This window comes from Mesoplodon mirus (assembly GCF_964341445.2).
Source record: "Mesoplodon mirus genome assembly, chromosome: 5".
In the NCBI taxonomy this organism is placed as follows: Eukaryota; Metazoa; Chordata; class Mammalia; order Artiodactyla; family Ziphiidae; genus Mesoplodon; species Mesoplodon mirus.
In genome coordinates this window covers 96,552,309-96,579,112 of record NC_138980.1, presented here as the reverse complement: position 1 = coordinate 96,579,112, position 26,804 = coordinate 96,552,309, and the positions used below count along the sequence as shown (strand labels likewise).

At 38.7% G+C, this 26,804-nt stretch overlaps 1 pseudogene across 1 annotated transcript in view; it reads right to left on the bottom strand.

Annotated features, from left to right (window-relative positions):
* Positions 1 to 26,804, bottom strand: part of LOC309805385 (PR domain zinc finger protein 14-like) — a 56,863-nt pseudogene continuing 30,059 nt past the window's right edge. The window contains exons 3-4 of the transcript in view: positions 4,369 to 4,397; positions 1 to 1,226 (exon numbers count right to left, since the gene is read on the bottom strand). The product of the transcript in view is annotated as a PR domain zinc finger protein 14-like (transcript). The remainder of the gene's footprint in view (positions 1,227 to 4,368; positions 4,398 to 26,804) is intronic.

Sequence of the window (26,804 nt, the reverse complement as noted above, 5' to 3'; positions counted from 1 at the left end):
CTAGCAGTCTTCATGAAACTTCATGTGGGAGTAGAAGGCTTCTTGATCTGGGAAGGTTTTCCCACAGATGTAACAGGAACGGCGCCATCCTCCTTGTGTGAGTGTCGGACATGGCTGTTGTGGGCAGCATGGGACGCAAAAGATTCAGCACAGTACTTGCATTTGAAGGGTTTCTCCCCGGAGTGCTTCCTGATATGTGTGCGGAGTATACTAGAGGCAGTGAACTTCTTTGTACAATACACACAGTGGTAGAGTCTGTCTCCAGAGTGGACTCTCATGTGTTTGTTTATGTTGGAAGATTGAGAGAAACATTTCCCACACATAGAACACTTGTGAGGCCGATGCTTCTCATGAACGTGAAGGATATGGATCCGGAGCCGTTCTCACTTCTCAAAGGATCGTTTGCATAAAGAACCGGGAAATTTCCTGTCACCCTTGTCCACACGTGGGGTGTACTTGAGATGCTTGTCTCTGTAATATTTGTAGGTAAATACTTTTCCACATCTTTCACACCTGTATCCTTCTGCAGGCTCTTCCAAGGTTCCAGATGCCTGGTTCCCCTGCTTTATGACCTGCAGGCTCACAGGAATGTCCAAAAACTTCTCAGAGTAATCTCCATACCACACAAGGAGCTCTGGCTTCTGGTAGATCTCCCTGCAGCTTTCATAAAAGATCTGCCCTTGACATTGTACAGCAACTAAGTTCTGCTCCATGGGGAAATGAGCACAGTTGACATAGGACATCCAGTTCCCTGTACCTCCTTTTCCATCAATAAAGTGGCTCAAATGACCATCTTCAAAGAGGTCCCACATCAGGGAATTATCCCCGTACATCCTGACTTAGCTGGTGTTGACCACTTTACCCTGAAAGGGCCCGAACCTGACTCCTTTGTTTGTGACAGGGCTACTGAAGAACACACCAAAATATGCCACTTCACCAAATTTCGTCCGCCCGAGGCAGAGACTTTCTGGTAGCTGAAGGGAGTTGTTATCCAGAGTCTGAGGAAGAGAATCAGACCCAGAGCTGTCTGTGGGGACCAGGAGGCCCAAAATTGCATGGTGCAGGCGGGCGGAGTTCTGATGGCTGGGCATGACCCCATATAGAACTAAGTGCAGGTCTTCCTGGGTACAGTGGTAATGGTGAGATGCCCTCCCCTCTTGGTTCACGAGTTTGGGGCCATCCTCAGAGCGCTCTCTTTGAGAGTGCAGCAGCCGAGCACTCCAAAACTTACAATGAGAAATATGTTACTGAAATGACTCTTTCTAAACTCAAGTCTGGAAGGAAAATGTGCCGTTAAAATGATTATCTTTTAATCAGAGATTATCACTCTCATTTTCCATTAGTCTACCTTTTTGGGGGCATATGATGTATACTAAATTAAATAGGATTTATTGGTTCATCTAGATTCTGAATTACCCTCCGTTCCTACAGATTAGGAGAGTGTTTTCTTAGCCCTTTTCCTTGAAATCCATCAGGATCTTTTACGTGGACTAGCTAGTATTCTGCACACTTCCAATGCTTAATAAATATTACATTATAATATTAGCATAATAATAAATCATCTAAAGTATTACATGGACTATTAAGTGAGATCCTATTCAGTTTGAGCCAAGACATCAAAAAGTTTTGTTTTCTCTATATGCATACAAAGTAATTTTAAAACTCCCTTTCCAGAAAATGTCCTTGAATCCATAAGATGTCTACATATTACAGAGTGAAGTGGTGAAGTGTGTATCTTCCAGTTATGTATTTCATTGGCTCAATTTATTCTGGGGCCTGAATTTGCCATTTTAATAAGAGGAAATTTAAAATTGGGCAGACAAAAATGGAAATAGCACCATTTGTCAAGTAAATGCCCTTTTCCCAATGGCAATTCTGAACTCTTTATAAAGGATTTCCAGGCCAGCAGCTAGGTAGTGTTCCTTGCCACTAAGAAGTCCTGCTTTGTCTGTGATTGGTTATGTCACACACACCTAGACTAACAACCACTGAAAACAGGAGGATTTTCTTTATAGTTACAGAAACAAGAATGAAGTAAAAAATATTCTGTTAATAAAATCTCATTCTAACTGGTTGCTCTGAGGGAGGTCCTAGTTAGAAACTGCCATCAAAGCTAAAAATAAAGACATTTCCCCTTCCAAAAGTATTGTTCAAATATTACACATTTTATCTACCAATACGCGACTCAAATAGGATAAAAATGATGCAGAATCTGTGATAGATAGCAAAATGGCCAAAACATTTTTCTCCCGTACAGTTTAACTTTGCAGTTAGCCCCTCGCATCAATAGAGTCTATTTTTTCACCCCTTGAATCTGAGCTGACCTTGGACATCCTTTGGCTGAAAGACTGTTGAGCCAATTCTGAGCCACACCTCAAGAGGCTTTCAAGTTTCCACTGTTTCTCTAGGAACCCTGCCCAATGGCCATATGGACAAGCCGAAGCTAGCCTTCTGGTTGATGAGAGACACGTAGCTCATTCACCCCCACTGTCCCAGGCAATCCCCAGATGTAGAGCTAACCAGCTGACTGGCAGCGACCAGCAGATACATGAGAAATTTCCAGCTGAGACTAGAAGAGCTTCACAGCTGAGCCCAGCCTAAACTGCCCACCCAAAGAATCCTGTCCTCAATAAATGGTCCTTGTTTTGAACAACTAAATTTTGGAGTGGTTTGTTATATAGCAATACACAACAGATTCATCCATTTCTTAAATTATAGGAAATAAAATTTTGGATATTATTCACGTCAAATTAATGTTATTCTTTCATAACTTTGATTTCCATTACTGAGTTACTTGGTGCTAAATCTGTAATTGGGGAACTTCCCTGGTGGCACAGGGGTTAAGAATCTGCCTGCCAATGCAGGGGACATGGGTTCAAGCCCTGGTCTGGGGAGATCCCACATGCCATGGAGCAACAAAGCCCATGCGCCACAACTACTGAGCCTGTGCTCTAGAGTCCGCAAGCCACAACTACTGAAGCCGCGCGCCACAACTACTGAAGCCTGTGCGCCTAGAGCCCATGCTCCACAACAAGAGAAGCCACAGCAATGAGAAACCCATGCACCACAACTAAGAGTAGCCCCTGCTCACCACAACTAGAGAAAGCCCGCATGCAACAAAGAAGACCCAAAGCAGCCAAAAATAAATAAATTTATTTATTTTAAAAAAACCTGAAACTTTAAAATAAATAAGTAAATAAATCTGTAATTGGTGACATGGTTTTCTGAATATTTCTAATAGGAGTGTTTGTTTCTGCTACTTCATAAATTTCATAGGGAGTCTTTTTTCTTCAATAAAAACTTTACATGGAACCCTAAATGAACACAATTAACATTCAGGCCCTTCTGATCCTCTTAGCATAATGTCATTTGGTTAGAATAGCAAGCCTGAAGAGATGATTTATCCAGAGGTGATTCTTCTTCTAAAGTGGCATCCAGCCAGAAAAAATGAAAAGGTAAAATCAAAGGAAGCTATGTTTAGCTTCATCTCAAATCTCCACATCACTCACTACATTGATTTAACGTCATGGCACCTCCATCTTTCAGCAGGAGGATCTGGCACAGACAGAAACTGTAGTGACCCTGTAAGGGTCATCTTGCTGCCAGCCTCAAATTACAACATCTCTGCTCTTGGCTGACAGCCATGGCAGGACTGGGGATGTACAGCCCTCTTTCCATAGGTGGAATAGATGGGTTTCAAGGAAGTGAGATATAAAGTGAAATGTCATATATCAAGTCTTCTCTGCCTATAATTTAAAGTTCTAAAATGGGAGAAAGTTTTGTCAAGTTCCTTATATGCAATCCCCCTAAGTCTGTTTACTAACCTGAGTTTCTAATCTGTGCCACGTAGGGTGGAGTCTAATCCAGACTCAAAGTTGTCTTGTCAGCATTCATCTCACTTTCTTCCTCTGCAGCAACTGAACCACTGGCCACCCTTTCTTCTCGAGACTTCCTTACTCTTTGATATTTGTTACTCCACATTTTCAGAGTTCTCTTCTTTTGTCTCCAACTAGTTTCTTCTGCCTGCTTGACTATGACTCACAGCCCAGTGCCAGGCACACAGTGAACACAATACATATTTGTGGTATGAATGTCCAGCCCTTAAATATAGGTGTTTTTCTTTAGCCCTCTTTTCTTTCTTTACTGACATGATCTTTAACAATCACATTCATATTCATAGCTCTAATTATATTTTCTTTGTGGATCAGGATAAAGAGCCCCATCAGTTCCCAAAATGAGAACGTCTCGCTAACAGACTTGATAAAGCAGTGGACTCAGCATTCTGCCAAGGGACGTAACACTTCGTTTCTCGATTTCTCATTTCTATATCCAGTTGCCTCTGAACCAATCTCAGCCACCCACTCTTACCTCCATCCGATATTTACTGCATTCTGCAGCTGGAGTTCCAGAGGGAACCGTCACACTCTACCAGTTAATGGCTTCCCATACCTGTCAAAATAAAGATAAAATTCTTAACATGGCTACCAACCCCTGCATGAGCTGATCCTTGCCTTCCTCTCTGACCTCATCTTACAGGACCCTCCCCACACTCACTAACTCCAGCCACAATGACTTCCTCTCATGTCCTCAAAGAAGCCATGCATCTCCCTGTCTCCAGGTGCCCCCTCTGCCTGAAACATTTAGAGTCCAACCTGTTTGACTCATATCCATCCTTCAAGTCTCAGCTCAGATGCCATTTTCTAGGGGAAGTCTCTTCTGACTCCATAGAATAGAGCAGGACTCCTCTAACCACATGGCACCGAGTTCCTTTCATACTATCAACACTGGTCCCCTGATTGAAATTGTATACTTGTGTGGCATTTCCTCCGTTTCCCCTTCTAGTTCAGTCTCTCCCCATCACCTCTCTAGAGCTTAGCACTGTACACAGCACACAGTAGACACTCTATTAATATATATTCAGTGAGGGAAGGAAAATAGTGTACTAGTACTTTACACTGTGTTTTCCCTTGTGTTTTCTGTGAGGAACCAGATCTCAGGGCTATACAAAAGGCAGTGGGGATGAGAGGGAGGGACAGTTAAGTGCCTCTCAAAGACTTGGAAATGAAGGATTTCCTTCAGAAAGTTTAACCAGAGAAGTTCCGCACAATGAACCCCAGCAGAGATGTACAAAAACAGCCTTAAGGAAGTACTTGCAACCTAGAGCCAGACCTAAAGGAGGGTCTCTCCATTTCTAAAGAAGGGAGGTGGCAACCTCAAAGGGAGCCAGTCAACTATGGAGCAAAGAAAATGAAAGGAACTGAGGCAAATTCAGTTCTAATTCCTGAAGTAGTAGTCCCAGGAAAGGGTGCCTGGTCAGCTTGACAGGTAAATCCAAACTGTAAACATCTCCACCCAAGAGTCTCAGCATAACACCTGAAACATTTAACTCATCTAATGTCCTCCTTTGTTGTGAGGCCTCCAAACATTTGCACACCCTCCCCACCCACCCCCGCCCTCCGCTGCGAGTAGCTTGCCATTCATTTATTTTTTCATTCATTCATAAATTTATTGAGCATCTAATATGTGCTATGCCTTGAGGATATAGTAGTAAGTAAGACAGAGCTGGTCCCTGCCCTCACAGAGTATTACAGTCTATCAAGTGACAGACAAGAAAGCAATTTACCATAAAAGTGTTGTGTCCTAAAGCATAATAATGCTGCCTGCCTGCCTAAAATCCTTTCTTCAGAGAATCTCTCCTTCTCTCATCTGGTGACGCGATCCACTGCCATGACATAGCACACTACCATACCACCGCACCCTTATCACCACAGGGTCAATCAGGCTGGTCAGGGCCTCACTGAGATTTGTGAATGAAGCCAGGATTGAGAGGGCCTCTCTTCTCTGGGGATTTTGAGTTATGTGGATATAGGTTTGGGGCTGCCAGCAACCATCTTGCCTATGCTGGGGAAGACAGGCACCAGATCTAACAAATTGAAATACAGTACACAATTATTTGTTCAATCAACAAACACTTATTGAGCACCTACTCTGTGTCCAGTACTTTTCTAAGAGCTGAGAATTCATCAGTGAACCAAACAGATTAAAATCCCTGCCCTATGGAGTTTCCTTCCTATGGAGAGAGAAATTAACAAATAAGACTAACAGATAAAATATATGGTACATTGAAGAGTGATACATGCCAAGTTAGGGAGGTAAGGGAGCAGCCACATGAATACGGGGAAAAGCAATCCAGGCAGAAGGAATTGCAAGCACAGGGGTCTGAGTGAGGAAAGAGTCCAGAGTATTGGGGATGCCACCCTGGCTGGGGAGAGTTGAATGAAGTGACCAGCAGAAGGAGATAAAGTCCTAGGAGGTAGTAGGGGCCAGATCTTCTAGGCATCACAGGCCTTTGCAAAGACTGCGACTTTTACTTCCATTGTGACTCTTACTTTGAGTGAGATCGGAAGAGTAAAGGATTTAGAGCTGAGGGTCAGACTGACGTTTCAGAGGCTCAATCTGGATATTCTGAGGATCCAGGGCAGAGCAGAGAAGCTGGGAGACCAGAAGGAGGACTTATATTAAGGACAAAGTCTGTTCTTGGTTAGTTGCTACTATCATTAATTACATTACATTCACATTAGGTAAGTTGTACATGTCAGGATTTCAGAATTACTATATACTTTTATGTTTTTTATTAATTTTTTTCTTTCCTTGGTACCACTTGACATTGAAGCCCAACAACGTTCAGTTTGCGGTTGAGGAAATGGTAATGGAGATACTTACATATCAATAAATGATCCCTATCCCAGGATTTCAGTTTTAGAAGCATTATTATATGAGGGGAGATTTTAAACATCGTCACCCTTGTTCCTTGATACCACAAGTCAAAAAGCAACCCTTCTACAGCCAGAGGGCAAATTAGTTGCTGGTTCCTGTGTAGATGAATTATGGCTTAAGGAGTAACAAAAATTTTGAATTTCTAAACAACTTACATTGAAAGAAATAAGAAGAGAGGAAAGATGCATGAGCTTAGGGAAAGGACTTTATAATGTACCCCAGTCGACTCAATGATAAATGTACATAATTAATCATAGATGCCACTTTTGCAAATGATATTTTTAAATGATAGAGGCAATTATCTGTACAATTACATATGCACAGCAATGCATTATTTTCTGCTTTCAACAGGCAACCTACCCTACAGAACAGGTAAGGAAGAGACTTACCTAATTTAGCATCCTAATTTTAACCTCTATCTCAAGAGGACATTTTTTGGTAATTAGAGGAGGTTCAGAAAAGGAATGTAAAATGGTGACTTCTTGGTTCGCCTACTATCCTGGTGAAACTATTTAATCACTATGGTTTAAAGCCATAAAATATAAGTTACATCCTCTTTATTTAAAGAAATATAAAATAATTTTCTAAATGCTTTTCCAATAAACATTCTGGAAATAAATTATAAAACTTGTGAAAATGAAAGAATATTTGCTACTCTCTTTTTGTTGTTGTTGGGGAATGCTTTTTTATTTTTTTCTTTTTCTTTTTTTTAAAATTCACATCTTTATTGGAGTATAATTGCTTTACAATACTGTGTTAGTTTCTGCTCTATAACAAAGTGAATCAGCTATATGTATACATACATCCCCATATCCCCTCCCTCTTGCGCCTCCTCCCACACTCCCTATCCCACCCCTCTAGGTGGTCACAAAGCACCGAGCTGATCTCCCTGTGCTATACAGTTGCTTCCCACTAGCTATCTATTTTACATTTGGTAGTGTATAGATGTCAGTGCTACCCTCTCACTTCATCCCAGCTTACCCTCCCCCCCCCCAGCCCCCATGTCCTCAAATCCATTCTCTACATCTGTGTCTTTATTCTGGTCCTGACCCTAGGTTCATCAGAACCACTTTTTTTTTTTAGATTCCATATATATGTGTTAGCATACGGTATTTGTTTTTCTCCTTCTGACTTACTTCACTCTGTATGACAGACTCTAGGTCCATCCACCTCACTACAAATAACTCAATTTCATTTCTTCTTATGGTTGAGTAATATTCCATTGTATATATGTGCCACATCTTCTTTATCCATTCATCTGTCGATGGACACTTAGGTTGTTTCCATCTCCGGGCTATTGTAAATAGGGCTGCTATGAACATTGTGGTACATGTCTCTTTTTGAATTATGGTTTTCTCAGGGTAAATGCCCAGTAGTGGGGTTGCTGGGTCATATGGTAGTTCTATTTTTAGTTTTTTAAGGAACCTCCATACTGTTCTCCAGAGTAGCTGTATTAATTTACATTCTCACCAACAGTGTAAGAGGGTTCCCTTTTGTCCACACCCTCTCCAGCATTTATTGCTTGTAGATTTTTTGATGATGGCCATTCTGACCAGTGTGAGGTGATACCTCATTGTCATTTTGATTTGCATTTCTCTAATGATTAGTGATGTTGAGCATCCTTTCATGTGTTTGTTGGCAATCTGTATATCTTCTTTGGAGAAATGTCTATTTAGGTCTTCTGCCCATCTTTGGATTGGGTTGTTTTTTTTTTTTGATATTGCACTGCATGAGCTGCTTGTATATTTTGGAGATTAATCCTTTGTCAGTTGCTTCATTTGCAAATATTTTTTCCCATTCTGAGGGTTGTCTTTTCATCTTGTTTATGGTTTCCTTTCCTGTGCAAAAGCTTTTAAGTTTCATTAGGTCCCATTTGTTTATCTTTGTTTTTATTTCCATTTCTCTAGGAGGTGGGTCAAAAAGGATCTTGCTGTGATTTATGTCACAGAGTGTTCTGCCTATGTTTTCCTCTAAGAGTTTGATAGTGTCTGGCCTTACATTTAGGTCTTTAATCCATTTTGAGTTGATTTTTGTGTATGGTGTTAGGAAGTGTTCTAATTTCATTCTTTTACATGTAGCTGTGCAGTTTTCCCAGCACCACTTATTGAAGAGGCTATCTTTTCTCCATTGTATATTCTTGCCTACTTTATCAATGATAAGGTGACCATATGTGCATGGGTTTACCTCTGGGCTTTCTATCCTGTTCCATTGATCTATATTTCTGTTTTTGTGCCAGTACCATACTGTCTTGATTACTGTAGCTTTGTAGTATAGTCTGAAGTCCAGGAGCATGATTCCTCCAGCTCTGTTTTTCTTTCTCAAGGTTGCTTTGGCTATTCAGGGTCTTTTGTGTTCCCATACAAGTTGTGAAATTTTTTGTTCTAGTTCTGTGAAAAATGCCATTGGCAGTTTGATAGTGATTGCAATGAATCTGTAGATTGCTTTGGGTAGTACAGTCATTTTCACAATATTGATTCTTCCAATCCAAGAACATGGTATATCTCTCCATCTGTTTGTATCATCTTTAATTTCTTTCATTGGTGTCTTATAGTTTTCTGCATACAGGTCTTTTATCTCCTTAGGAAAGTTTATTCCTAGGTATTTTATTCTATTTTTTGCAATGGTAAATGGAAGTGTTTCCTTAATTTCTCTTTCAGATTTTACATCATTAGTGCATAGGAATGCAAGAGATTTCTGTGCATTAATTTTGTATCCTGCTACTTTACCAAATTCATTGATTAGTTCTAGTAGTTTTCTGGCAGCATTTTTAGGATTCTCTATGTATAGTATCATGTCATCTGTAAACAGTGACAGTTTTACTTCTCCTTTTCCGATTTGGATTCCTTTTAATTCTTTTTCTTCTCTGATTGCATGGCTAAAACTTCCAAAACTATGTTGAATAATAGTGCTGGCTACTCTCTACTAAATTATTCTTTCTATTAAAATGAGAAAGAAAATTTCAGCAACTACAGTAGGCAATGGTCTTTTTTTTTTAACTTGATAGAATGAATACTCCTCTCTGTGCTATTTCTTTACCCTGATGGTCTTATCTTACAAAGGCAGTAAGCTGTGGTGAAGGGTTCAGTCTGGAATCAGACCAAACATAGCTTCAAATCTGGTTCAGCAATTTACTATGATTCTAACCCTGAGCAACTTACTTAACATTGCTAAGCTTCAACTGCTTTGTAAAAGTGAGTCTAATCATATCAATCTCATAAAATATGCTGTGAGCAGTACAGGAGATAATGTTTATCAAGTATCTGGTCTAATGTCAGGGATTCAACGCATGTTCAATACTGTAGGTAGTATTAATGTTAAGTCCTCCCCCTCAAGTTCTTTAACATCTTACCTGACTAAAATAAATCGTAATGTCAACTATCATTCACTCATTCTACCAATGTGTATTGAGTGCCATGCATACTTACAAGATATCAGTGTATAAATAAATGAGTCATTTTGGATGTAAGTAAAGAAAGGATGGATTATTCAGGTTAGCAATTTTGATCTCTAACTCAGATTGTCTAAAACTGTGTTGTCCACACGACAGCCACACACATGGCTCTTGAGCACTTGAAATGTGACAATTTTAAATTGAGATATACTGAATATGTAAAATATACTCTAGATTTTGAAAACTCATTTTTAAAAAAAAGACTGCAAAGTATCTCTTTATGATTTTTTTTGATATTGATCACATGTTGAAATGATAATATTTTGTATATACTAGGTTACATAAAATGTATTATTAAAATGAATTTTTTCTGTTTCTTTTTACTTTTTTTAGATATATGGCTATGGGGAAATTTTAAATTTTGTTGCTCACATTTGTGGCCACAATTATGTTTCTATTGGGCAGCACTTACCTAAATATTTAAATACAGTAAGAAAGGAGGAAAGATTGGAAAGGAGGGAGGGAAGGGGGAAGGAAGGAAAATAAAAAGAATCTTCAAGAACTAAAAGATATAAGCCTTAAAATATCACATGGTGGAACAGTCATTTCTCCACATAATACCAATGACAAAAAAATCTGGGAGACTGAGATACTGTGCTTATAGTACAATGCCAGTTACTTGGCAAATGCCAGCTTGTAATACTTATTTGTTTCATGATCACCTCTCATATTTTAGGCACCATACTAGTTGCTACAGTTACAATGATGAACAAAACAATCCCGTCTATCCAGGAGTACTCAGTCTAATGAGAATTACAAACAAGAAAAAATTTTGCAAATTTTTTGTTTTGTATTTTATATTGTTCTCATGGACATAAAAGGTACAATGTTCTAATTTTCTTTCAAAGAGCTTGTACATACCTCTCCACATCTGACCCTTATTAGCATAATTTCTGTTTTGTTCTTGTGAAAATTAACAGCAAGGGGATATCAAAAGGCATTTTTAGTTCCTCTGGCAAAAATTTCATTGACTAATATACTGCAAAGTTGTTCAGTAACAAAAATCAATTTAGAAGCATCAACTGGCATATATTTCTATATCATACATATCATTCTCACGCAAAATCATTCCTGAATCCTCCTACAATATTTCAGGCTGCCTATGTAGTCATGCTTGTATATGTGTGTATGCAAACCATTTGCATTCAAATATGCAGAGCAAACCCTTCATTTTGGAGCAATCACAGCCCTCGCCCGCCCCCTTCCACCACCACCTCCCCCCACCAAGCTCTAAGAGGAAGGAGCCCGCAGCTCTGGCGGCTCCTGGCCTTTTGTCGTGCTGATTAGAACTGAGCTGAGCTGCAGGATTTACATCTTAAAGGAAACCAAGCCCTGGCCCCAGAAACCGATCGATCCCTGAAGGAGGAGGAGGGAAAAGGAAAAGCTTACTGGAGCCAGAGTTGGGAAGCCAAGTTTGGGGGAGTGGGGAGAGAGAGAAAGGAAACAGAGAACAGTTACCATGGCGAGCCGTGCAAGATATTGAGATCTGAGATGAAACTGAAATACTGAGCTATTGATAAGGGATGAGATTCTGAGAGAGACAAGAGAACTGAAGGCAGAATGAGCAGAGGCAAGAAGATCCCAAGACTTGCTGAGGGTCATGTAATCCTTTGGTGATTTTCTGAGAGGCTGCAATGAGGATTTCAAATGCTTTTCATTAATTCTTGCCTATCCAACTGGTGTTTCTACCTGCTTTGTAACCATTGACACTGGTGAGAGCAGCTGGGTTAAATTAATTAAACAACGAGGCTGAGGCTGTTAGACTGAAGGGGCTCTAATGCTGTGCCAGCCTGTAGGCAAACCTAAATCTAAGCCTGTAAATGCCTCCAGGTTAGGAATGAAAATGCTAAGGACAGCCAATCACAAACCACAGCCAGTCAAATAATTTCCTTTCTTTGCTTCCACGCTTTCTCTGTATAAGTCTTTCCTGAGCTCCTGTGGTCCAGTGTTCCCACCACTTCTGGTTTGGTGCTGCCTGATGCAAATCAATTTTTGCTCAAACTTAAAATTTTTATTCTGCCTCAGTTTATCTTTCAACAGTTCAAAGCAGCCCAGCTCTCTCTGGGTTCCTGGTGCTACTTCAGTAACTCAGTCTGGAAAGTGAAGGCTGTCCCAAGCCCTGTGCAGCACAGCGGCAACTATGGCGGTCTCTAGCACCCTCAACCAGAAGATGCTCCGGAAATACGGGCTGAATGAAAAAATCTCTGGGGTCTGAAGGGAGATTTGATGTTGGTATCTCCAAACACAGACTAGGTATGCGGCAACTGACTGAATAAACGCATCTGTATGGCTGGAGAAAGTGACAAGTACCGCCCCAAGCACGACCCTTCAACCTTCATGTTTGTGACACCAAGAGCTAGAACAGACCTGGTTTACTGGTTTTGTTCAGCTGTTTTGTTTACTTTGTTTAGTTTTTTGATATTCAATTGTCCTTGACAAGAAATACACATTCTCAGTTTAAATACACAGGTCACTTTACTGCCTCTCCCACTTCCTCCTGCCCCAGGTTCCCTAGTTGCAGGGCCATCCCACTGTCTCTTCAGCCCAGGGCAATCCTGGGGGAAGGGAAGACCAGGGTATGTTGCCTAGAAACCTGAGAGAAACCATAGAGTTCCAGGTGAGGTGCACAATAGAATCATCAAAATCTTGTTTAGGCCCAATCCAGAATAATTAAAATTGAATTCCTGGGCCTCTGTAATTTTTTTCAAGTCCCTGGGTCATTCTGACACTTCGTTAAGAGAAGAGAAGCACTCTCCCCTTCATCCTGACCAAGTTCAAGTCTGAGTCTTCACTTTCGACATCATAATACCATAGGTTACAGTGAAGGTCTCCAGGCCTCTACAATTTAGTCAATAGCCCAGGTGTGAATCTGAAGGGAGATTCCTTACTCTATCCCTAACTATTGAGACCTGATGCCTTGGCTGGCTGGGCCGGTCCCAGATCATGCTGGCATCTTGGAAAAATTACTAACAGCTCCTCTTTCTCTCTTAAAGGAGCTCAGGTTTGGATGGTAAATTATATGGTCCCTCTACACATATCAAACAGGGAAAACCTAGCCTAGCGTAGTATTTACCTGGGATTCCTTCCAGCAACAATGTTAATGTTCTTTCACTCTCTTCCTTCCTCAGATGTCTTTCTTTCCAGTCCTTTCTTCTTTCTCTTTCATCAGATAAGGCTTAAACACTCCAAACAGTCCATTCCCTCACTCTCCCCCGACCCGACATCCCTGAGAGGTTTCCTCTTCATCTCCACATGTGGAGAGCTCAGGAGGAGGCTGCAGCTTAAAGAGTTTATCTTGTTTGTCCTGTTTGAGAGCCAGGAGAGAGGGAAGTAGCCTGAAGCTCTGTGGAGCCAGATCACCCCTGGCTTTTCTCCAGGAAAACTAGAGATATGGATAACTTGGATAAGTAGAAATATGGTCTATCAAGCACAACATTCAAAAGGAAATCACTGCAACTGATGAGGGAATCAGATATTGTCTGGACCTCAGACCTCAGTGTGGACCTCAGACTACTACAGATCGAAAAAGGAAACCATGGGTTTTCCAGATTCACCCAAATCAGACTTCCCAAAAAGGAATGCGAAGGCCAGAAACTGGCATCTGTGTCTTTCTGCATCTGGCTTAGGTTCTAAACTTAGTATCCTAATTCCTGTATCTGATACTTCTTATGCTTTGGTACTGGGTTTGCTTTTTGCTCCACCTTTGCCTTGTACCCTGATTGCAGTGCACTGTAATTCCCTCCACCCCCTATCTTGGGCTGACTCTCGCCTCATGGAGCTCTTCCTGGATTCCGTTTCTAATTCTGGTGATTCCCCAGGAACACAGGCCAGGACTAGGAACTATCACTTGGGGCAAAGATGATATACAGGCCATGTCAACGGCGGAGAGTCTCTGACATTGTTATAAATGTCATTGATTTTTCTTCATGTTTACTACCTGGCCTGCTCTCTTCTCACCAGAATTCACAAGATTTCTCTGCAGAGCTAATACTAGAAAGCAGACTGGATCCCCTGAATCTGTTCTCACATTAAAGCGTGATTCTTTTCATGACCCTCCCCTTCCATTCAGTCAGGCTCTCTGTTTTCATCATATTCCCTACCACCCTCCTAAGCTGCCTCAGCTCTGTATCTGACTTCGATATGAGTTGTTAAATTAGTTTATGAACCAATTTTTGGATCATAAACTAACTACTGACATTTCCAGTTACAGAACTTAATTGTCCCATAAGGAGCAGCAGTTGCAAATTCAAATGACCACAGGGGGCGGAAGACAAGGTAACTGAATGAAGCAGGCTGGGTGGCAACTAGAGCAAGCTGGCAGGCACCTGCCCTGGATAAAGGGTCTAGCTGCTGTCCTTTCTCAGTGAACTGTTGCCATGAAGGAATGCTGGCCCCAAATGCTAGATCTTTCCAATTTTCCAGAAAAAAAAAAAAAGATATCTAGATTCTTATGAACAGTCTACTATTTTTTAGAATATTGATGACTCATTTTAAAACATTTAAATTTCATCCTGGATAAACAAAACTCATCTGTGAGTCGGATCTGGTTTTCTGGTTGCCAGTGTGCAATGGCTTCTCTAGTGTATGCTCAGACAAGTTTCTACATAATTTTAAACATGATTTTAATATGGAAAAATCATCTGAGGCAACCCAACATCAAGGGATATGAAATGCTAAAGGATATTCTGGAAATCTACAGATGCTAGTGTTTATGCATAAAAATGACAGCAGCAACAACAGAAATTCCTACTAAGTGACAAATAGCCACTTAAGAAAATCTTTGAACAAAAGGAGATTTTAAACGTTCTATAAGAGGTCCACTGTGCATGTTTTGTGCCTGAACACTTCATTTTTCATAAACAAAAGCGTCTCATTGTCTTCCATTTTAAAACATCTTTGTCAGCAAAGATATTGAGGAGGTAGTTAGAGGGGAAAATAAAAACACTATAAAAGCTAGCAGTGAAATCAGTTAATCTCTTATCCCTTATGACAGTTTACATTTTGAGTGATAACTAAGGTTATCTACTTTGCAAATACTGTAGCTTTATTCTTGAACAAGGTGATAGGAAAACACATTATTTTCCTCTATTACTGGACATTATCTTTTTAAAACAATCAGGATGTAATGCTTTAATACTTCAACACATGCAATACTTTGAAATGCAAAGTATTTCAACATGGGATGACAAAAATGGTCAACTGACGAAAATGCTAGAGCGGGGCTTCTCAACCTCAGTATATATAACTGACATTTTGAGTCTGATAATCTTTTGATTTGGGGGGGTGTCCTGTGCACTGTGGGCTGTTTAGCAGCACTTCTGACCTCTATCTACGAGATGCCAACAGTACCCTCCCCAGCTTGTAACAACCAAAAAGTATTTCCAGACATTGCCAAATGTCTGCTGGGGGCCACATTTGCCCCCGATTAAGAACCATTGCTCTAGAGGAAATGTTGTACCTCACAACTTGGATTTTGATTTTCCAGGAAAGCCTTAAAATGGCACTTCACACAAAGGGGAAGATACTGGAAAAAGCATCACCCCTGACTTCATTTAAGTCCTCAGGGGACTGTGGGGATTGGGGAGGGAGGTCTTTGAGGCAAGAGCAGTGAATGTATACTGACAAGAAAGCTGCTGTGGGGGGCAGGCGGGGTCACCCCTAGATGTGAAATCCACTCTTCTTGACAATAATGCCGTGACAAGCAGGAACCAATAGAGATCTATCAGGCCAGGCAGCAACATCTGGTAGATTCCAAACTACATATGGGGAACTCCAGCCTTCCTCTGGCCAAGTCTGAGGCGAATTTTCAACATCTTGAAGAATAGGATGATACCAACCAGTTACACATTTAATAGGAAATCCTTTTTTTTTTTTTTTTTTTTTCCATTTTGGAGAGAAAACATTTTTCCAGAAAAACATGAAAGGTTATAATAGTGGTTGGAAATCAGTAACTCTCAATTTTTTCTTTGTGGTTATGGAAGAAATCATCAATTCCATTTCTCAATAGAACCTCATAAACACAACAGGCCAGATGCCAGAACAGAAATTAAATGGCTTTGTGAGCCTCAAGGGAAGACATACTTTAACTATGAAGTATTCACACCAAACTTTGAGAACAGTACACGAAAGAGAATGGGCTAGAGTATGTGGTGTTCGCATTTGCTGCTTTTGACAGCACTGTTTATCAAAATAACTACAGCTTTCAAAGACAAGCCTACTTAATTTTTACTATACTGCTTTTCTGACCGGTAGGAACTATAAAGAATAAGTTCACTAAGTTTTGGGTTGAGTTTTAGTTCATTTAACTTGTTTCAGCCACAGTTAGATGTTTCAAAATGGTATCTTCCAGTCTCCTTTTATACTTAGTTTAAAATCTGTTTGGATGATATTGTAATGGTGGATACATGTCACTATGTATTTATCAAAACCCCGTGGAATGTACAAAGAATGAACAGTAGGGCTTCCCTGGTGGCGCAGTGGTTGAGAGTCCGCCTGCCGATGCAGGGGACACGGGTTTGTGCCCCCGTCCGGGAAGACCCCACATGCCGCGGAGTGGCTGGGCCCATGAGATATGGCCACTGGGCTTGCGCGGCCGGAGCCTGTGCCCCGCAGCGGGAGAGGCCACAACAGTGAGAGGCCCGCGACCGCAAAAAAAAAAAAAAAAAAAAAAAAAGAATGAACAGTAATGTAATCTATGGTTTAGTTAACAATAATGTATCAATATTGACTCATCAGTGTATCATATATATCACATTAATGCAAGATGTTGATAATAAGGGAAGCTGGGGGGTGGAGTGGAGATGTGTGGGCAGAGAGGGCGCAGAAGGGAACTCTGTACTTTCTGCTCACTGTTCTTGTAAACTTTAAACTTCTCTAAAAAATAAGGTTTATTAAATTTTTAAAAATCTGTTTTGTAAATTTTATAATAAAAAACCCAAGAGAGTTAAAATTCTTTAAGTGTCTTTTAAATAGGCCTTTTGATGATTGTTCCGCTACCTGCTTATTTACTGATGAAAGATGATTGTTCAGGATGAAGTGGGGAGAGGACAGGACTTCCTTCCTTGTCTGAGCGTGGTCCCTGACCACTCTCATCTAAGCTCCTGGAAAGCACTATTTGAGCACTGTAAACAGTGAACCTCGAATTGCATTACATTTATGCATTTTCTTCATATCAGTGATTTCACATGCTTTTATGGTTTTTCCCCACAAAATAACTTTTGAAGTAAAATTCACTCAAAACTGTTTATAATGCATTTTACATGACAGGCCAAATTTGTTTCTAATTAACAACATATACTATTTGCTACAGAAGCAGTAAGTTATGATGAATCAAAGAGCTTTTTGTTGGACTTTATGCAACAGCAAACAAGTTGTGTTGCAATATAGTAAATTTGCTTTCTCAGTGGCATTCTATTCACCCTGTCATAAAAACTGTTGGTTCCACTTTTAATCTCTGCCACAATGGGACATTTTTCAACACAGACGCTTCTTGGATGGTTGTCAGAGACCCTCCAGGCTAATTAGCCCATCATTTGTCAAGGGAAGGCTCAGAGCAAAGCTTCACACTAGATGCTCTGAGGGGAAAGGGCAATCTAAAGAAAGTTTTCAATGATCCTGTGTTCAAAGGATACTCATCTAGTTGAAGGGATAGAACTACACTTACGACAACATTAAGAACATACCCAAAGCAGATAAGAGTAAGCACAACTGAATTTAAGAGAAAGCTAGTGCTGAAAATTGCCAAACACTTAGAGAGTTACGAGGTACAGAACAAAGTAGTAAACTCATGGGCTCTGGAGTCCTAGAGACTCAGGTTCTACTCCAGATCGTGGAATCCTGGGCAGGTTATTTCACCGCTCTGGGTTTCCAATCTTGCATCTGTGGAGTGAAGCAAGGTGAGGCCATGTCTTTAGGGAGCTAGGTTCGTGGGAAGAGTGCAATAAGTGATAGTTTTATGATTACTGTTGAGAGTAGTAATAGCAGTAGTAGTAGTAGCAGTAGTTATACATCCTGAACAAGAGACATGTTTTCCAGGAGGGTGAGACATAGACGAAGGAAGGAGACTGGATTTCAAGGTGAACGTCTGTATTTCCAAAGAAGTGGGAAAGAACAAGTCACATTTTGTGGTAAGACTAAGAAAGGGAAGTTCCTCTGGGAGATTTATATGAAGTAAAATCAATGCAGTCAATATCATTTAGGGAATAATATCTGAAGGTTTTGGGGGAGGAGAGCAAAAGGTAGAAAGAAAATTGGTTCCGGAGTCAGAACACCAGGGCTCTGAACTAGGTTTTACCTTCCGAATACTAATTCCTCTGCTGACTAGTTGTGTGACTCTGGGAAGGGCAAATCCTCTCTGGGACTTGAGTTGTTCACCGATGAAACTGGATGTGTGGTCTTGGAGGGTCACACAAGACCTGTGGCAAATAAGAGTCTAAGTTCTTAGGTATACAAGAGGCATGATGAAAACAGGAAGGCAGTTGCTCTACAAGTTCTTTGTAGAATTGATTGGAGAGGGAAATAGAGAAGGACCAGGAGAGAAAAGAGTTACATTTACAAAGTACTGTCACAACAGGACAAGAAGGATTGAATCTGTTAACTTGGTGCAGGAATGGATATTAAGAGGCCCATGAGTTGGGAGAATGGGAATAACATGAAAATTACTAAAATTGAGAGAAAGGAATTATTTGTAGAAGAAAGGGAACATGATAAGCTAATTTTTCAAAGAAGTTAAGTGTCAAGACATGGCAGGAGATCTTTAATATTGACTAATGAGCAATAAATTAGATTTGATATAAGTAGAATAGATTATATTACACATTTTAATTACCACTTTAACACATTAAAGATTTCCTAAAAACTGACTATAAAATTCATATAAGAGCATAAAATTCCAAGGATAACCGAGACAAATTTGAAGAAGGAAATATGAAGGAAAGATTTGCTTCATTAGAGATCATGAATTACTATAGTGTACTACTATATCAGCTAAAATAATGTGGTGTTAGGGGAAGGTCAACATATCAATGAATGGAAAAGAAACCAGACCTATCACTGAATGGAAATACCTAGTCTTACATAAGACCTGAGTGCAAGCAGAGGTGACCTTAAAAGCCAGCAGGCTTTATAAGTAGCTTCACTCTCCATATGGAAAACAGTACAGTTAGAACCATACCTTACATATCATACTTAAAAAAAAAAAAATCCAAATGAATTAAAGACATAAATGTGTACACAACACTTTCCTAATGCAGAGAGGGAAGAAATTCTTAAACCATGCTCAGCAAGTAGAAAATCATAAGGAAAAGATTGATTAATTTGACTACCTTATTGTTGGTGAAAGTATACATTTGGAGAGCAATCTGGTAGAAGATGCATGTACTCTAGACCCAGAAACCCCAGTTGTTGCCATAGACTTTAAAGAAACTTGAACATTTATACAAAAGGAGACATGCTGCATAGTCTATATAGTGAAATATTGGAAGCAAACTAAATCATTAGAAGAATAAATAATTAGGGCGACTATTTAAATTTATTTAAACCTTGATCTACATGTATTCATATAGGTAGAACTTAAAAACAAAATACTGAGTGAAAAAACCGAGACCGAAGTATAATATCATTTATGAACTTTTTAAGAACTCACACAAATACTATTTACCAATTATGGTAAAATTGGTAAAATATACATTCAGTAAAAATGTTGGCAATAGACAGGCACGGTTTATGCCTACTTTAGGATAGAAGCTATTTTGGAGAGCGAGGAAGGGAAATAACACCAGGGAGGGGTTTAACAATTCTCAAGTACATGTACCTATGCTTATTTTTTAAACAATAAAGAAAACTTGTTAGTATTTTAAAATTCTGAGAAGTGGGTAATGAATCTTTATTATATCACTCTTTATATTTGTCTGTATGTTTGAAATATTCCACAATAAAAGACTGTTAGTAAAGCACAGTGGGAAAATTTTTATCACTCTAATAATTTAAATATTATCTATGTATGGCTACTTGAATTTTAAGGCATTGTAATTACTGTTTTGTAAGTGTTTGGAAATTTTATTTCAAATTTTCGGAATGATTTTGTTTGTTTGTTTTACTTCTCCATTTCCCAAATTGTTGAATACAAATACATGGGAAAGAAAACCTGCCATAAAACACTGATAGTTACATCACAAAAGCATTCTTAGCTTATAACAAGATTTATTTCATGTCTCCACTTCAATTTGATGAATTAAATGATCAGGGGCCATTACCAATTGAAAGGATTAGTGGATTAATAAAATTCAACTCACTAAAATTTACTTTCCAATATGTTTCAAACATAGAAGTGCTGTGTAAAATGAGGTACACCCGTAATTCCAAAGTGTAACTCAGGCTCCTGGGACCATAGACCCCTTTGATCTTGTCACAAATTAGCTCCTGGAAAGCAGAAGGCCTCCTGGACTCAAGTCTCCAGGGATTTTACCTCTGAAGCATCTCAAAACAAATAAAATGACTGAGACAGATGCTGGATCCAGAGAGAATGGCAACCATTTCACAAAATTAACCCCCAAATGATGAGAACCGACAATTCTCCACATGTAATTATGGCTTTTGTTATTTTTCTCCCATGAAAGCATTCTATTGCTTTGGCTTAAATGCAACAGATAGAGGTATTCAGCCTCGCCTGGCAATATTTCTGATCCATATTTCAATAGATTATCCTGAATTGGCCTCCTGGAAGCATTTATGCTGACCAGTTTTGAAAACCTCTTTGTCAGCCCTCACCCTTACCTGCTAACGCCCAGCTCTAATGGATGAAAGCAGGGGGTGATAATAATCACTGTCTGCCCAGCCCTGAGTGCAGTGCCTGCGTCTGCAAAACAGTCTGCCTGGCGGGGGAAATAAAAAAAAAGGTAACGAGGAGTGTAATTCAATGAATACTTGAGAACCAAGCTTGAGGGTTACTTTTTCTTTTTAAAGGAGTAGTGATATCAGAAGCAGGATTATGAAAAAGAAAGAGTTAGTAAAAATAGGATCTTTGTGAATTAGAATAGCAAGGCCATTTCAAATTGAATTACACAGGATCATGGCAATTAGAATTGGAAAAGATCTCTCAGCCTTTCTCTGTCAAAGCATGATTACTCCCAAAGGTACATTCTCCCAAGCTAAGTTCAGTCCAATTTTAAATGATTCAAGTGATGAAGCCTCGTTGGCTTCTCTTGGGATATCACTTCACAGTCTAAAATAGCTAACTGGTAGGGAAGCCCCCCCATATATATATTTTTGTCCAAAAAAAAAAAAAAAATATATATATATATATATATATATTTTGCCTTATTTCTTTTTTTTTTTTTTTTTTTTTTTTTCGGTATGTGGGCCTCGCGCTGTTGTGGCCTCTCCCGTTGCGGAGCACAGGCTCCGGACGCGCAGGCTCAAACGGCCATGGCCCCCGGGCCCAGCCGCTCCACGGCATGTGGGATCTTCCTGGACCGGGGCACGAACCCGTGTCCCCTGCATCGGCAGGCGGGCTCTCAACCACTGCGCCACCAGGGAAGCCCTAGCCTTATTTCTATTATTCTGTTTTGTATTTCCCCAATCCACCTTAAAACTATTTGAATTTAATTTTAAATGGGTACAACCTACATTTAAATGATTAAACCCAGCTGAGTCTGGGTCACTTTGGATGGGTTAATGTCTCTCTCTCTCTCTCTCTCACACACACACATCACACATTTACTCACATATACAATCAGAAAATATTACACAGCCACAATGTATTTATGGGAAAAAATTAATAAGGACCCTTAAGTTTTAGGTCATTCATTGATAAAACAATATAAAAAAATCAATAACCTACTGCCTTTAAACTGACAAAGAAGCAACAAACAATAAACCTAAATGTTATTCCACTTTGTGAATATTATATCTATTGTACATGAGTAAAATAATATGATCTAATAAAGTGTTTTCTATAGCTTATTCAGTATAAATAATATAGATATACAATATGGTGCTAATGCCATAAATATATTTATAGAAATTATTTTATTGAAACATTTTTTGCATCCATTCAAACAATAGTGACTCATACTTTCTTTGTAGATAGACTCATTCTTACACTAAATTTGGTTTGAGCTTTGAGTAAGTTGTAGAGCCTGGGGGAGCAGCTTGGAGTGTTCAAGGTTAATGGAGGTTGCTTAAGGGTATTTAAATTTGATCAAGATTTTATATAGCTTTCCATGTCCTTTCCAAAGAGCTGCCCTAAAGTATTTTTCACACCTGTCAATTAATCAACCAATATCCAATCAGGTATGAAAATGAGTACCCTGGGAAAAAGGAGAAAAAATGTAAAGAAATGATTTGAGTTTAATTTAAAGAAATGGAATTTACCATTTTTGTAGGCATGATGTTTTTATGTCATCGGTTCACAAAATTTTGAGCTGGAAGGAGTCTTAGAACTAGGAATCTTTGAGCTAGAATCATCTAGCTCAATGATTATACAGTCATGGTGGAAAAATTATAAAGAGAGACTGTGCAGCAATTTAAACTTTTGAATTTGTCAGTTGGGTGAATTTTAGTTGAATATGTGGATTGAACATGTTTTTACACCAAATTCCTCCATAAGTCTTATGAAAATTACAACAAAGAAATTTAAAAGAACAAAAAGGAAGTGAGAGAAGACAGTAGCCAAGGAGACATGTCTATGCAGTTTTTTGAAGATGAAAGCAAATGGAGGGGTAAGTGAATGACTTGAATGGAGGAAGTTAATAATATCTAATGATTTTTGAGCATTTATTATGTGCTAAGCACCATCATAAAAGTTTCACATAATTTAATTCAGTAAACCCTCACAACAACACTATAAGGTAAGTAACATTTTTATCTCCATTTAATAGGTGATGCTTCTTAGGCAGAGTAGGTTACTAAGAAAGCTGTTAAGTGACAGTAACTGGTGTGTAATCCCAGAGGATCGAACTCCCGCATCTGTGAGAGGGGAATATCAATGACAAGCAAGCCAAATTGCCCCACCCAACACCCTCAAAAGCTAAGTGGAAGAAGGAGTGAGCAGTAGGGCTGAATGATGGTTGAAAGAACATAGAGAAGAAACTTAGACCACTAGCTCCCCTTTACCACACCAAATGAAAGGAGATTTTGAACATCCAAGTGGATCAGAAGATTGGAGGAGTCTTTACGGCAGAAACTGATCTCCTTGAAAAAATATTTACAATACCTGACATTATGGGTTCCCATAAAAAAGCCAGATAGCCAACAAATCCCCACACAGTGGTGCCTGTTTACAAGCTCCACTCGTGTACGGAGAGTGTTAACAGTCAGATTTTACTGCATCTTTCTTGATGTCTGTTTATATTGACTGCTTTATCTTTCACAAAAAGGTTGCTTTTCCCTTGCTTCTTTGTGTCTCATTTTCCACTGAATGCCAGACAGTATGTGCAGAAGACCAATGGAGACTGAGGAAAATTTCGTCTGAATATCCATATTAAAAAAAAAAAGAACCTTGACTCCTACCTTGCCCCATACACAAAATTAATTAAATATGGATCATAAACCCAAATACAAGACAATTAAGCTTTTAGAAGAAATCACAGGAAAATATATCCAGGACCTAGCGGAGCTTTCTTAAAGCCCAAAAGGCACGAATCCTAAAAGAGCAAACCGATAAACTAGATTTCATTAAAATTAAGGAATTTGATTCACAAAAGACAACATTAAGAAAGTAAAATAAGGGCCTCCCTGGTGGCGCAGTGGTTGAGAGTCCGCCTGCTGATGCAGGGAACGCGGGATCGTGCCCTGGTCCGGGAAAATCCCACATGCCACGGAGCAGCTGGGCCTGTGAGCCATGGCCGCTGAGCCTGCGCGTCCGGAGCCTGTGCTCCGCCAATGGGAGAGGCCGCAACAGTGAGAGGCCCGCGTAAAAAAAAGAAAGTGAAATAAAGACACAAACGAATTATAAATCTGTAATACAGATGTATGACAAAATACTTATGAGATTATGCAAAGAACTCCTTCAAATAAATAAAAGACAAGTTATTTGTAAAAATTAAATGAAATACTTGAAAACAAACATCGTAAAAGAGTATATCCAAATGTCCAATGAGCATAGGAAAAAACTACTCAACATCACTAGTCATCAGGGTTATATAATTTAAAATGACAATGGGATATCACTGTTAAACCACCAGAATGGCTAAAATTAAAAAGAGTGACTATATCAAATTTGGGTGAGGCTTAAGAGCAATTTGAACTCATATACTGCTAGTTGATGTGAGTATAAATTGATGCAACCACTTGGGAGAACTGTTTGGCAGTATCTACTAAGTCTAAATAAATAACTAGTATCTACTAAGTCTAAATAAATAACTATTGCACAAGTCAGCAACTCTAGTCCTAGGTATATACTCAAGAGAAATGAGTTTATATGTATACCAAAACATATGTAAAAGAATATTAACAGTAACTTTATATATAATAGCCTCAAACTGGAAATAATCAAAATATCCATCAGTGGGAAAATAGATAAGGAAAGTGTAGTATATTTATATGGTAGAATAGTAAACAGTTACTTTTTTTTTTTAAGTTTTAAAAAAGAATGAACTACTACTATATACAACAACATGGATAAATCTGCCAGGCAATATTTTAGTGAAAGGCAGATGTAAAAACATATATACTACATAATTCAATTTATATGAAGTTTAGGTACAGGCCACACCATCTATGGTATTAGAAGTTAGTGATCACCTCTCTGGGGGTCTTATCTGCAATGCTGAAATGTTCTGTATCTTGACCATCTGTTGGTTACTTGAGTTCATACGTGTAAAAATTCATCACGTACATTTAATATCAGTGCACATTACTGAATATATACACTATTCTCAATGAAAAATTTTAAAAGGCTAAAACAAGTTCAGCTAGGATCATGACATATTTGAAGAAACCTCTAAAAGAGAACAAAATGAAACAAAACAGACTATCCTTTTTCCCAGAAAGTCAAGAGGATATATATATACATCCATGAAATAGAAAGCAGGAATTAAAAACATAAAACAAAGAACAGAGAAAAAGAAATAGGTTTTTTGGGGGAAAAAAAAGATAAAATGTAAAAATTCAATAGAAAATAAAGTTGAGGAAATTATCTAGAAAGCAGAACAAAAAATTGGGAGATAGTCCATAAAAGTTACCAGGGTTTTAAACAACTTAGCCACTCTAGGCAAAAATGCTCATCTCAGGACATGGTAGTCCTTGCCCTCCATGATTTCAGCCTGACCTTGGGAGGGCCTGGGCATATTTTCCTGTAACAAGGCTGCTCAGTGACTGCAACAGTGTATTTTTGATTTTTTGAGAAATTATATCAACCCAGCTTGGTCACAACTATTTCTTCAACTATGATTGGCAAATATAATTTTTTGAAAACAATTGAGAAAGCACATTAGTTAACCTTTACTTAATTTTGTTTGGGAGGTAGAGGAAACATTTCAAAACATGAGGTCTATATGAGAGGGAGAAAATAACAAATATAGTCCCTGGTGGTTATAAAAACAACAGCAACAAAACAATAAGAGAGGTGTGAATAGTTGAACATACTCCTTTTGGTGTATCACAGAATTATTCAACCCTCTGGATTTATCCATTTTAGAATATTGTATGTTATCATTTCAAAATTGTTTGTTTTTCTATTTTCTTAAATAAATAATGTACATTCTAGAAAATCTGGATAATACAGTTAAGACACAAATAGAAAAATCAGTGATGTTTCTTCTGCACACAGATAATCACTACTGATATTTAGTTAAGAATTTTTAGAGTTTTTTTCTCTTTCACCATATATATATATTTGGGGTGATAAAATCGAGATCATACTATATATATATCAATATAAGCTTGAACCATCTTTTTAGTTAATAATATATTGTGGACATCTTCCTATGTATATAATCATTTTTAACTGGTAATATTTCACAATATGGATGGTATATGGTTTATTTACCATTATCTTATTGTTGGACATTTAGCTTGTTTCAATTTTAAAATATTATAAATGATATAAAATATTTGTACATTTTTAAGGTATCTGATTCTTATTGCCAAATTGCCCTGAGAAATGTTATCTAAATTTACATTTACACCAGAAACTGCAAGAAGTGCTTGTTTCACTGAGCTGCAGCCAAATCTGAAAATTTTCATTTTCATAAAATCCTCAACAATCAAAAGGGAAAAAAAAGTAACATTGCTCTTTAAACTTGAATGTCTATGTTTCTAATATTGTTGAACATTTCTTCATATGATTGCTGGCATTTTAATTTTTTTCTTTTATGACTTGCTCATTCATGATTTTTTCCCCAAGTTTCCATTTTTCTTATTAAAGTATAAAATCTTTAATAAATTAAGGCTAAGACCAATAATTTTCAAATGCTTTTTCTCTTTGGGTGTTTTTGTTTGGCAAATTATGCATGTCTACACAAAGGAACACGTGTGATGGGAAGATAAGTGGAAAAACAAGGGTCAGAGGGGTTGACAGCTCACAATACCTTAAGTGTGGACATATTTGAAGATGGCATCAGTAAATCAAGAAGGA